We start from the raw sequence: 14,767 nt of genomic DNA, 5'->3' as shown, positions 1-14,767 counted from the left end.
CGCGTACACATGACCGGACTTTGACGGACTTGGTCCGGCGGACAATCCGATGGACTTTGCAGCTGTGGTCCGCCGGACTTTCAAAGAAACGGACTTGGCCACACACAATCACTCCAAAAGTCAGACGGATTTGAACGTGATGACGTAGAATGACGTAGAATAAGGAAGTTCATAGCCAGTAGCCAATAGCTGCCCTAGCGTTGGTTTTAGTCCATAGGACTAGCACACCGACGAATGGATTGTCCCCTAAAAGACAAGTTCGATTTGAAGCCAGTCTTATTTCTAGGTCCGCCGGACTTTTGGGAAGAAAAAGTCCACTGGAGCCCACACACGAATGAATTGTCCTACGGACTTTGGTCCACCGGAAAGTCCGATTGTGTGTACGCGGCATTAGTCTGTAGGGTTCAATATGGAGTTGGCCCACCCTTTGCAGCTATAACAGCTTCAACTCTTCTGGGAAGGCTGTCCACAAGGTTTAGGAGTGCGTCTATGGGAATGTTAGATCATTCTTCCAGAAGCGCATTTATGAGATCAGGCACTGATGTGGACGAGAAGGCCTGGCTCGTAATCTACGCTCTAATTCACCCCAAAGGTGTTCTGTCGGGTTGAGGGCAGGCCAGTCAAATTCCTCCACCCCGAACTCGATCATCCATGTCTTTATGGACCTGGAATATTAGATATTTTTTACTTTCACTTTTTAAAACCAACGGTTTTACACTATGGCAGCCTCCCTCTGTTGTTTGTTTCTCCTCACCTATGGAGGACTAGTCTGAGTGTAGCTGTCCTGGAGTATACCATCTGGGGGTCTCATTATCCACAGAAAGCACAAGTGACCACCCTAGCAATAGATGGTCAATACATAGGGGTGAGTGCATATCCATGTGGGGCACCTTTGTCTGCACACCGAATCGGGGCACTGTTTTTTGATCAATGCACGAGCACTTTTTATCTCACATTGAAGTGGGACTGGGACTGTTATCACATTAATATTATTCATTACTGTGTATCATACTGTGTGCTTTTTTTTTGCACTTGTTACACTCAGTGGCATCGCTAGGGGGTGGCTTTTGGGGCTATAGCACCGAATCTGGGGCCCATAGCCCCGAGTCTCTGCAGGGGTCACCAAGGCAGAAGAGCAATGATATCTCTCACTGCCTGCCCTCTCTCTGGTGTGCCTGATGTAAGGAGTGGCTCTCTGGGGTAAGGAACGGGTTTCTGGGGACTCTGAGTTAAGGAGGGGCTCTCTGGTGACCCTGATGTAAGTGGGAGGCTCTCTGGGGACCCTGATTTAAGGGGGATGCTCTCTGGGGATATACACACGTATATTATATACATGTGTATGCCTGCCCAAGCACATGAATTTCTTTACTACGCTGCTATGGCCTCTAGCCCCAGATCTTTTGTAGACCTAGCATCGCCCCTGGTTACACAGCATAGCTGAGCACAGTGTTCATCCTTTCTTTCAAGCTCATTGTGATGCCAGGTGGCTCACATTCACACTGCTACTGGCAATTTTTTGAATTATTTGTGTTTTCATAGAATTTTTCTTTTCTTCATGTCTTTATGGACTTTGCTTTGTGCACTGGTGCGCAGTCATGTTGGAACAGGCAGGAGCCATCCCCAAACTGCTCCCACAAAATTGGGAGGACTACGTGCAGGCCAGTGAAGTTCCTCCACCCCAAATTCGTTCATTCGTGTCTTTGTGCACTGGTGCACAGTCATGTTGAAACCGGAACTGTTACCACAAAGTTTGGATCATGAACTTGTCCAAAAAGTCTTGGTATGCTGACGCCTTAGGAGTTCCCTTCACTGGAACTAAGGGACCAGGCCCAACCCCTGAAAAACAACCCTCCACGAAATGATTTGGACCAATGCATAAAGCAAGGTTCATAAAGACATGAATGAGGGAGTTTGAGGTGGAGAAACTTGACTGGCCTGCACAGAGTCCTGACCACCTTTGGGATGAATTAGAGCAGAGACTACGAGCCAGGCCTTCTCATCCACATCAGTGCCTGCCCTCACAAATGCACTTCTGGAAGAATGGTCAAACATTCCCATAGACCACTGATGGCGAACCTTGGCACCCCAGATGTTTTAGAACTACATTTCCCATGATGCTCATGCACTCTGCAGTGTAGTGGAGCATCATGGGAAATGTAGTTCCAAAACAACTGGGGTGCCAAGGTTCGCCATCTCTGCCATAGACACACTCCTAAACCTTGTGGACAGCCTTCCCAGAAGAGTTGAAGCTGTTATAGCTGCAAAGGGTGGGCCAAATCAACATTGAACCCCACAGATTAAGACTGGGATGCCATTAAAGTTCATGTGCGTAAAGAGGCAGGCGCCCTAACACTTTTGGTAATATAGTGTAATTGCGCACACAAATTTGGTATATATACATTGCCAAACAATGTAAGCAGCATGTGTAAAAAAATAAATACAGCATGCAGAAGGGCAGCATATGTGTGGATATGTATCATCTGAACAGCCACTTCCAGCATAGTATCTTATACACTGTTATGTAAATTCTTGCGCATACGCACAGAGATCTGCACATGCATAATACAATCACCCTCTGCGTACACTTAGGCTTTTTACAAATAGAGCTTTTTATTAAAATATTTTCCTTTATTAAAGTGGGGCTTCACCCAAAAGGGGAAGTTCCGCTGGTCTGCCTTCTCCCACTGCCACATTCGGCACCTTTTGGGGGGGAGGGAGTAGTGGGTACCTGGCTTTGACAGGTACCCACTCCCACTTCTGGAATCCCCCCCCCCCTTACCGTTCCCCTGAAGCCTTCTAGTACACTTTACAGATCCCAGAAGACTTCAGCCCAATCACAAAGCACAGTGCACTTTACGCATGCGCAGTCAGGGACCGGCTGTGAAGGCAAGGCTTCACTACCGGTTTCCCTTGGTCAAGATGCTGGCACTAGCACCCGATTGAAGAATTGGCTCGGGTAAGGATACAGCTGGATGCCTGGACAGGTAAGTTTTTTTTGTTTTTGTTTTTTTGGGGGGGGGGGGGGGGGTTGGGTCTGGAGCTCCTCTTTAACCCCTTTGTGCCTAAGGATAAAACACATCTAAATGCCTAAGCAAAATTTTGCAGCTTTGTTATATATCATACATATCATCACAACTAATTTGTGCATCCAGGTGGATTATACTTATATAATTTCAGGAAAAAATTGGGCTTTCCTTTGGTGGTAAATGGTAATGTATATCTCCTGTTTTTTTTATTATTAAAATAGTAAAAAACATTTTTTTTTTCTTTTTAATTTAGCTGTATATTTCTTGGTACTGCCATAACCTTGCTCCAAAGGTCAACCCAAATTGAATTCTCCTGCTCCTGACAATCGCAGCGATACCACATATATGTGTATGTTAGTTGTTTGTACCTGTAGTACAGCCTAAAAACATTAGTGGCCATTTTGCTTTTTTTTTTTTTTTATTATCCTACCTAAAAACACACCAACACTGACACTTACTTATGCCAATACTAATAAAAAAAGAAAAAAAATCCTGTCTGCAGACCCTGAACTTTGACCCAAACACTAAACATGGCATTGGTCTAGATCAAACCTTGATCTCGGTATATTTTGGAATTTTTTTATTATTGTCTATTTTTTTTTTATATTTTTTTTTTACATGCACTTTTTTTTTTTTGCTTTGCAAGGAGAGAGGGAGATACGATGCATCTGTCTCCTCCAGAGGAAAAACACTGGGATGGGCTTCACAGTGACTGACCACTGTGTTAGCCAATCAGAGGTTATCACATTGTTCAGGGGACCCGGAATAAGGAGTTCTGGGTCCCAATCTCTGTGAGACCCTAGACTCTGTACTGGGAGTGTCGTGCGATGCACTCCCAGCACAAAGGGAGATAGACAAATATGTGGCCCCACAGTAAAAAGTCCAGTGAGGCGGCATATTTGTGTTAGGTTGGTGTGAAGGAGTTAATAGATGTCCACACGTGATATGGTTTTATTCCTTGGTGGTAAAGCACTTAGTTGGACCCAAAAACAATTAACAAAAATGACATTTTATTTTAGTTATTCCACAGATTTTCTGGCATACAATTGGTAAATGGAATGTACATTCCATAGCAAATCACACTTCTTCACACCCTTGGTATATGTGTACCATATCCTGTTTGCCTGTGTCTGCTCATATTGCAAGCACATTATAAACTCCCTGAAGATGCGATTTAATTGTTTGCATACAATCGATGCACTTTTTACATACATATCCTTTAGTAAATCATCCCTACAGTCTGATTGCAAGTAACAAAAATAAGACATACCTCCCAACTGTCCCTGATTTTGAGGGACTGTCCCTGATTTGGACCAAAGTTCCTGTGTCCCTCTTTCCATCTCATTTGTCCCTCATTTTGGCCTGATCTATATAGTTGTATATAAAGTGCACCTGATGATCACTCTGACAGAGCTCCAGCTTTTCTCTGTAGAGAGGGGAGAACCTTCCAGAGGAGCAACCATCTCTGCAGCACTCCACCAATCTGACCTGTATGGTAGAGTGGCCAGACAGAAGCCACTCATCAGTAAAAGGCATATGACAGCCCATCTGGAGTTTGCCAAAAGGCACCTGAAGGACTCTCAGACCATGAGAAACAAAATTCTCTGGTCTGATGAAACAAATATTGAACTCTTTGGCCTGAATGGCAAGCGTCCTGTCTGAGGGATACCAGGCACCGCTCATCACCTGGCCAATACCATCCCTACAGTGAATTATGGTGGTGGCAGCATCATGCTGTGGGGATTTTTTTCAGCGGTAGGAACTGGGAGACTAGTCAAGATTGAGGGAAAGATGATTGCAGCAATGTACAAAGACATCCTTGATGAAAACCTGCTCCAGAGGGCTCTGGACTTCAGACTGGGGCGAAGGTTCATCTTCCAACAGGACAATGACCCTAAGCACACAGCCAAGATAACAAAGGAGTGGCTATGAGACAACTCTGTCAGTGTTATTGAGTGGCCCAGCCAGAGCCCAGACTTGAACCCGATTGAACATCTCTGGAGATATCTGAAAATGGCTGTGCGAATGACACTCCCCATCCAACCTGAGGGAGCTTGAGAGGTCCTGAAAAGAAGAATGGAAGAAACTTCCCAGAAATAGGTGTGCCAAGCTTATAGCATGATGCTAAAAAAAACTTAAGGCTCTAATTGGTGACAAAGTTGCCTCAACAAAGTATTGAGCAAAGGCTGTGAATACTTGTGATTTTTTTTGTAAATTTGCAAAGATTTCAAACAAACTTCTTTCACGTTGTTATTTTGGGGTATTGTTTGTAAAATTTTGAGGAAAATATTGAATTTAATACATTTTGGAATAAGACTGTAAACATAACAAAATGTGGAAAAAGTAAACTGCCGTGAATACTTCCCAGATGCACTGTGTTTGCTGCTCCATATTTCCTTCAATTTATTACGTATAAAGCCTTGTAGAGTTTCCCTCTAGTGGGCATTTATATTTTAGGCAAACATTCATCTTCAATTGTTGAGATGAATTTTAAGTCATTCAAAGAGCTGGAGGCATATTAGTGCAAAATGGATTGCGATTGATTGGCGCTGGTGATGGCACTTTGAACCCTTTCCTTAGTGGAGGTACAGAACGTTTGGTGGATATGATGAGCCACCATTCACCTTCTGGAGCCATTCCGGGGTTGCTGCACTTCTAGAAGGGCAAACGTCTTTCCCAAAGCTCTTCAAAGACAACTGATGGCTCAACGTAGAATTTCTTCTAATATTAATGTTTTATAAAGCAATCAGAGGCGGTTTAAGGAGAATTATCCGTAACAGAGAGATGAATCCAATATATGGAGCACATTAAATCTTCATATTATTTTACACACTTAGTATTCAGATTAAAGCCAAACACGGCTATGCACATCTATCGCAGCTTCTGTGCTCAGTTCTTGGACTCATTGATATACAGTTATTCATGTTCTTCTATACTCCTGAACTAAGAGCACCTGTCTAGAGAGGTAGCAAAGGCTATTGCATGAACCTCTGAGCCTGGTAGTCATGGTGTCTGCGAGATACAGTCAGCATTGTAGTGTGTAATATTATCAGCAATTCCACCTCCTGTGGCAGTCATCCCCAGTCAGTGGCTTGTGCCTCACATGTAGCTTGCAGAGGTGTTTCGTCAGCAGGTGCACAAGCGTTATCTGTCTACACAGCTGCTGCATCAGTCACAGCAGAGACTCCCCCCTCTCATTGGAAGTTTCATTCTGTGCCTCATCCTGGTTCGTTCTGCTCTTGACAGGAGTCTGTAGATAACCTAAATAAAGCTCCTATTATGGGGGGCTATTTCCAAACACATGGGGCTAAGTGGCTGGGCCATCCAGCGGTTAGTGATAAGATTAGGTTTCTTGGTTCATAATAAAAGATTTTTTTTTGTTGAATATTCCCTCAGGCTCCAGATGGGGGTCATGTTTAAAACTCAGCGGTGAAAACAGTTGGTTCTATAGGCTTCTACAGGTTCTATCCACTTTGGCAACTTGTCAAGCTATAGATTTGTAAGGACTATGTTTGGGGTTTTGTCCATCAAAGTTGGCCACCTGTTGTGTACACGCTGTGTACATCTTCTGGTGTGCCATGCGTACAAGTTCATCTTCAGTCATGTCCTAGTGTGGTTGCACTTTGCAACATGCAGTTACTGACTCTAAAGCCCCATACACACTATCAGATTGTCTGCTGATTTTTTCCATCAGATTTACCAAAACCATATAATATGAGGTCAAACCTTAGGAGTTCCAATTTGTATGCAATCAGGCAGGCCCTTGTACTACATGGTTTTGGTAAACCTGAAGGAAAAAAATCAGCAGACAATCTGATAGTGTGTATGGGGCTTTCTCAGGCCCGTACACACGATCAGACTTTTTGACACCAAACATGCAAATTAGCTGTTTTGGAGCAACATCCGACCGTGTGTACGCTCCATCGGACAAACGTTTTCCGTTTTCATTTGACTTTTGTTGGCTGTGCGAACGGACAAACTTTTTGACAACATAAGTCCGATGGACCAAAGTCCGATCGTGTGTACGCAAAACCATCAGACTTTTGTACAAGGTACAAACATGCATGCTCAGAACCAATGCAAAAGATCAGACTACAATACAGAAGTTGACCAAAGGTGGTGCTGGAGTAATTGAACGTCCTCTTTTGAAGTGTCGTCAGTACGTTGAAACGTCACTACGTTCGTGTTTGTTGCCTAAAAAGTCAGATCGTGTGTATGCAATACAAACTTGTGGACTACGCCCTACTACAAAAGTCCACGGGAAAGTTTGTACAAAGTCCGATCGTGTGTATGAGGCTTTAAGGTCCATACACACGATCAGACTTTTTGACAACGAACATGCAAATTAGCTGTTTTGGAGCAACAACCGACCGTGTGTACGCTCCATCGGACAAACTTTTTCGGGTTTTCATCTGACTTTTGTTGGCTGTGCGAACGGACAAACTTTCTGGCAACAAAAGTCAGATGGAGCAAAGTCTGATCGTGTGTACAGAAAACCATAGGACTTTTGTACAAAGTACAAACACGCATGCTCGGAACCAATGCAAAAGATGGGACAACAATACAGAATTTGATCAAAGGTGGCGGTAAAGAGCAGAAAAACCACGTGATTTGGTGAAAGTTGGCTGAAAAATTCCTGCCGTGTGTATGCAATACAAGTTCTCGGCCGACGCCCTTTGTACAAGAATCCACAGGAAAGTTTGTACAAAGTCTGATCGTGTGCATGAGGCTTAAGTGTGATCTTAATTCTTTGTGAGTTTCATATTGTTTTCTCCATTCTTTTATTTGCCACAACCTTTCTAACCTCCTTTCTTTATTTCATGTTCTCCTGCCATGGATACATTTCTTATCAGCCAGGTGAGGACAGAAGGGGCAGAGACCACAGAGCAGACACTTTGCTTTTTCTGCACTTCAAAAATTATATAAACATGTACTCGCCTCTCAGAAGGTTATAAGTACAAGTATAAGTAGTTTTTTTTGCAGTACTGGATGCCAATTCACTACCATAGGGGATATAGCTGAAAAGAAAACCCACAAAAAAACAAAATGAAAACCTGGAAAAAAGAACCCCAGGTATTACAGCAGTTTAATCTCTCCCCATGTGGCTTTAACCAAACTGCATAACAACCATAATTGTAAGGGGAACACCCAAGTGTATAAAAGAAGTCAACTTTATTACCACAAATTTATCAAAATAGATTACAATGCATTTAATCCCTTAATAAAATTCCCCAAACCCATTACCATACTTAAAAACTAATGCCGCGTACACACAATCGAATTGTCCGGTAGACTCGGTCCGCCGGACCACAGTATACCGGACAATTCGATCGTGTGTCCACCGGACTTGGCTTTCCGCGGACAATCCGTTCGTCAGTGTGCTAGTCCGGTGGACTAAGAATGACGCAGGCTCTGAAGCAAGTACGAGAAGGAAGCTGTTGGCTACTGGCTATTGAACTTCCCTTTTCTAGTCCCGTCGTACGTGCTGTACGTCATCGCGTTAGAAATTGCCAGACTTTCGGAGTGTCCGTGTGTGGCCAAGTCCGTTCGTTATAAAGTCCGGCGGATTGTTTGCTGGACCAATTCCGCCGAACAATTCGATCATGTGTACGCGCCATTAGACAACTTGTCTCATAACAAATCCACATTTGCACATTCACCTGGGCTACAATCAGTATGTTAAGCAGCCTCCAAAGCCAACTTTCTGGTATGATAATCTGTAACCAATCAAGGTATAAGGGTGACTGTTTTAATTACTGACTATAACCACCTACATGAAACAGTGCTAGCATGATGGAAAGCCAATAAATTAAGTAATTCAATTTTAGTAACTTATAGCACCTCTAAGAATACTTTTAATAGTATCTGATGTATATCAATGTATAGATGCAATATAGTCTATGGTGAGCTTGAAGGAGTGCTAAAGTGTTAGTAAGGCCATTTGGTGGTTCTAGTCGGTAGTTCAAACAGTCTCCCTTATACCTTGATTGGTTACTGATTATAATACTAGCCAGTTGGTTTAGAAGGCTGCTTTACATACCAATTGTGCCCCAGGTGAATGTCTCGACGTAGATTTGTTATGAGACAAAGTTGTCTTAGTTTTTAAGTATGATGAAGGGTATTAAAATTGTATTATTAAGGGGTAAAATACTTTTAATCTATTTTTGGGCCATCATCATTAAACATAAACCCAAAGTCCTGGATTTAATCAAATAGTCTAACAGAAATTATTGATTATTTATTGATGGACTGATTATACTGTAGGTCACTATAGTAGTGGTCAGTTACCTGCTTACAATAGAAGAGTGTGGTATTCCCATCTGGCCATAGACAACGTTAGAGCCAGAATCCGCAGGCTATACCAGGATTTCTCTAATAATCGGGCAGAACTGTTTGAAGAAGATAAACTGATTCTATGACCCTTAGGCACCAGGGAAAGGCCTCACTCTCTTGTGTGGCACGTGTGTCAGTTGGAAGTTGTGATGCAGGGCCAGGTGAAGTCTATAGCCAGATGGCCGCTGTAAACCTCCACAGCACCGTTTCCTAAACCTGGTGCCACCGATTGTGCAACTTTGAAGGTGACCCCATATGTACATCAGAGGGGTACTACTGTCTCAGCATTGGCCAGATATCCACAAGACATGCTCTGCTAGATTTGGGGGCAAGTTTGTGAGACAGGAAGATCAGTGCAAACATTGACCTCCAATCCCTCTGAATCCCCAAATTACAGTAAAATTTGGATTTCTCTACATACAACTCGCAGTCATTAATTTCCCTGTTACTGACCCACCACCTGACAAGATAGCATGATCGGAAATGTTCTCCAGTGCCGTTTCTTCCCCCTCCTCCAAGAAGCAGCTCCCTTTTTAACTCCATCCTGTCAATTAAAAGAGGGGAAAAGCGCACAGAACTAATTGGGCAAGTGTGTAATTTTAATTAGCTGTTTTGATAATTAAACTAATTAGTTCCCTTGTGTTTCCACAATATGTGGTGGACTGGTTTTGATATCACAGCTTCTGAGCTTCATTCCGTTTCTTAATTAGTCACTTTTGCATTCGAAAGCTTTATTAATGTCCTTAATTTGCAGTTGAAATGAGAAATCTGCTGTCAATAATTTGGATAATTGCCTACTGTTTGATTATAAAGTACAAAAGTAGCAGCACACATTATATATGCAAATCCCGGGGGCCCTCGGTGGATGCGCAGCCTGCTCCATCTCATCGCAGCTTCTACCGTCTGCTGACCCTGTTAAGGAAAGGGATCGGCCTTATTAAGAATATGAAGAGACATTTTCTCTTTGCCTTCTCCTCCTGTATTCCGGAGACTTCCATTGTTCCACGGACTGCTTGCTTTGTACCTAATTAGTGTCCTTGGAATTAGACGAGCAGCTCGTACATACCTCTGGCTCTGGAGCCATGTTTGTGCACTGAATAATTGATTGTACTGCACTAATCAGATAGGGACATAATGAGCCAGTTTAATTAAATGGGGATGTAACCTGCCTGAACGCTGGGACAATATTTGCTCGTTTACTTACTTAAAGGCCAATGTTGCTGTTTTTATTGGCGGAAGGAAGAATACATGGGACAAAATTTTATAATTGCAGATATTGTCACCGATCAACATAATTTTAGCAACTTATAAATGGTACAATTGTACTGGGTGACATATTATAAATACTCAGCCATGTCCCAACTTGTGACCAGAATATCTAGGGGAAAAGGGTTCTATATACATGTAATAACAGATATTTTACAGTGCTGTACAAAGGACAGTGAACCAGTCACATCAGTCTCCGCACATTGGGAGCTTACACTCTAATGTCCCACCACAGTCACACACTGATACTCTTATACATTTATTTAGCACTGGCATATTCCACAGTGCTTTAACACTGAGCCAGTCATGTCAGTCTCTGCACTAGAGGTGTTTACATTCTAATGTCCCACTATAGTCACACACTATTGTTATTGCAGTATATATTTAGATAGCTCTGACATATTCTGCAGTGTTGTACAAAGGACACTGAACCAGTCACATCAGTCTCTGCACCATGGGAGCTTACGCTCCAATGTCCCACCACAGTCACACACTAAGGCCTGGTCCACACCCATGAAGGTTGCAGTTTGCATATTCCAGGTGCATTTTGCATTTTTCAATACGCATCTTTGATCCATTGAATTTTATGGAACCAAAAACCAGAAAAAAAAAATGTCCCTGGCCCTTTCCATAAAATGCATAGATGTGAACATGACCCATAGGAAACCATGTTAAATGTATTGTAGTGTTTTTCTGCAAAACTGAAAACTCACAAAAAAATAGGTGTGAACCAGGCCTAATAGTATTGTATATTTATATAACTCTGACATATTCCACAGTGCTTTATAGAGAATACTGAGCCATTCACATCAGCACCAGATGAGCTTACACTCCAATGTCCTACCATAGCCACAAACTATTATTATGCAGTTATATAGCTCTTACATTTTCCACAAGGCTGTACAGAGAACACTGAGCCATTCACATCAATCACCGCATCAAAAGAGTTTACACCTAAATGTTTCTACAGTCACATATTATTAATATACATTAAAGTGGTTGTAAACACTGTACTACCACTTTTACCTACAGGTAATAAGGCTTACCTGTGGGTACCGTGAATTTCTCATAAACTTGCACCGTTTAGGAGATATTCACTGTATTCAACGTCATTGGCACATGCACACTGAATAAACGGCTCGCTCGCACGAGCGAGCCGTTTATTCAGTGTGCATGTGCCAATGACGTTGAATACAGTGAATATCTCCTAAACGGTGCAAGATTTCTTCAGTAGCTGTACCGTGACCAGCCAATCACAGCGTCAGAGCCCGCGAACCTGGAAATATCTTCAGGAGACTTGTCGCCGGTCACAGCGGTGCATGGGGACCACTGCAACAGTTTCGACCCAAGGTAATTATTTAATAATGAGCTAGTATGCAATGCATACTAGCTCATTATGCCTTTGTCTTGCAGGTTGTTGGTTTTTTTTTGAGAGAGAGAGAGTTTACAACCACTTTAATATAGCTCTGACATATACTGTGGTGCTGTACAGAGACCACTGAACTAATCACAATGGCCCCTGCACCAGAAGAGCTTATACTCACCACAAAATAGAAAATCATAATTTCTCTTACCTGCGGCTCATACAATAAATCTTGCAATGAATTAATGAGAGCCATTTTCTTATATGAACATGCAATAGAACGCTCACTAGACATAACAGTAACGGTGAAGAATAGTATTTAGCCTCTCACAGATCTCCTGTGTAGCGTGTAGTAAATGGTATTTTGTGATTTGACCAGGGCACACTGACAATGATTAATGGTTGGAAGTCAGTTACTATGGTATATGTGCATTATTTGTACAAGTATTCTCATCAGCACACGTGTGGGACCACTCGAGCACTAACAGGCATATAATAAATATTGTTGTCATCATCATGTCTGTGATAAGTTGTCCTTGGGGACCAATAAGGCAACATTCACATCTCACCAGTCCCTATTGCTTCATCGTGTGGTAGCTGCAGTCAGTTAGCACTTGTTTTAATGCATATGACCGACAAACTGATTTTTATTTTTTTATTATTTTAGGAAAGAACCTGCAAAATGCAGCCAAGATAAAGTAGTAAAATTTACACAGACAGCATTAAAGTTATTGTAAACCCATTTTTTTTTTTTTAGGTTTAGATAGAGTAGGAAATAATTAACACTCCTTTCAGGATTTTTTTGCTGCCTGTGTCCCCCTGGGAATATTTCCCCTCACTTCCTCTCCTGGAGACACAACAGGAAATGAGAACAAATCTCCCCAAAGTGAAAGGCATTCCCATCTTAGAGAATTGTCACAATAACGCGTGTCGCATTGAAGGATTTTCCTTTACCGCTTGCTCTAATGATAAATCAGAATGGTTAGACTTCTCCCAGGGATGAATGCATATAGATGTAAACATTTATAATAAAAGTAAGACAGGTGAGACCATTGCATCCTTTAAATAACACAGAAAGTTTGTATTTTGGAGAAAATGACACAAAGTTTAGCTCGCCGATGTTGGCAATCTTCCACGATTGCTGCATCACGTTTGCAATAATCTCTCTCTGCGCTCATAAAGACGGTTTTATGGCGTAACAGTATGTAGGACGCATTGTCAGCTCCGCTTCATTTAAACTGCCGGGCCCAGTGGAGAGAAACAAAAATTTACTATCGGACGGAAGCTGCAGCTTTAACCCTTCTTAATCTATCGTATGTGCGATAAGACAGCAGTTTCTAGTCCATCTTCATGTAAGAATGTGCAGCAGTCCATGTACAAATTCTATGTCTCATCTGATGATTGTTAAATCACTGCCTAATCTGTTGATTAACAGGAGGCAGGTGTTGAGACCTGTTTCCCGATTGGCCAAAGCATCAGGCGATTTTATTGGATGCCTAGCGCTTTGGAGCAACAGAGGATACGCGGGACACTGGAGCAACTGTCTGCACAAATGAAGGAGAGGACACCACAACTCAAACCCCAGGCCTGGATCGGGCCATTTACGACATGCTGTCAGCACGAGGAGGGTGGGAGTTGTTAGTCCTGTGCCGCTGGCAAGGGGGGGTTGGTGTTTGTCAATCCCTCCCACGGGGGGAGGGGGGTGTGGTGTGAGCTATATACCCTGAGGCTGAGCTGTATTCCCTGAGACTGAGCTGGATACCCTGATCTGTGATGTGGCGCTGTATACCCTGATCTGTGATGTGGAGCTGTATACCCTGATCTGTGATGTGGAGCTGTATAACCTGATCTGTAATGTGGAGCTGTATAACCTGATCTTCAATGTGGAGCTGTATACCCTTATCTGTAATTCTGAGCTATATAACCAGATCTGTGAGGCTGAGCCGTGTACCCTGATCTGTAAAGGTTGAGCTATATACTCTGATCTTTGATGTGGAGCTGTATAACCTGATCTGTGATGCTGGGGCTGTATACTCTGTCCTGTGATGCTGAGCTGTATACTCCTGATACTATGGGTGGAATACAGGGCATGAATTCTATAAGGGGTGGGGCTTATGAGAAGTAAGAGGGGGCAAAAAGGAAGGGCATGGTCTGGCGCCCCACCATCCTAAAACGTCACCAGCCACCACTGGCTTGTGTGTGTGTGTGTGTGTGTGTGTGTGTGTGTGTGTGTGTGTGTGTGTGTGTGTGTGTGTATACAGTGCATCCAGAAAGTATTCACAGCGCTTCACTTTTTCCACATTTTGTTTTGTTACAGCCTTATTCTAAAATGGACTAAATGCATGATTTTTCTCAAAAATCTATAAACAATACCCCATAATGACAACATGAAAGAAGTTTGTTTGAAATATTTGCAAATGAAATAAATAAAAAACAAAAAACACATGTATATAGGTATTAACAGTCTTTGCTCAATACTTTGTTGAAGAATCTTTGGCACCAATTACAGCCTTAAGTCTTTTTGCGTAAGATACTACAAGCTCGGCATGCCTATTTTTCGGCAGTTTCACCCATTCCTCTTTTCAGGACCTCTCAAGCTCCATCAGGTTGGATGGGGAGCCTCTGTGCACAGCCATTTTCAGATCTCTCCAGAGATGTTCAATCAGGTTTAAGTCTGGGCTCTGTATGGGCCACTCGAGGAAATTCACAGAGTTGTCCCATAGCCACTCCTTTGTTATCTTAGCTGTGTGCTTAGGGTTGTTGTCCTGTTGGAAGATGA

The sequence above is a fragment of the Lithobates pipiens genome, unplaced genomic scaffold (assembly GCF_037356315.1).
Source record: "Lithobates pipiens isolate NorthernLeopardFrog02 unplaced genomic scaffold, aLitPip1_a1.2 Scaffold_8, whole genome shotgun sequence".
Taxonomy (NCBI): domain Eukaryota; kingdom Metazoa; phylum Chordata; class Amphibia; order Anura; family Ranidae; genus Lithobates; species Lithobates pipiens.
This window is presented reverse-complemented; position numbering follows the sequence as displayed.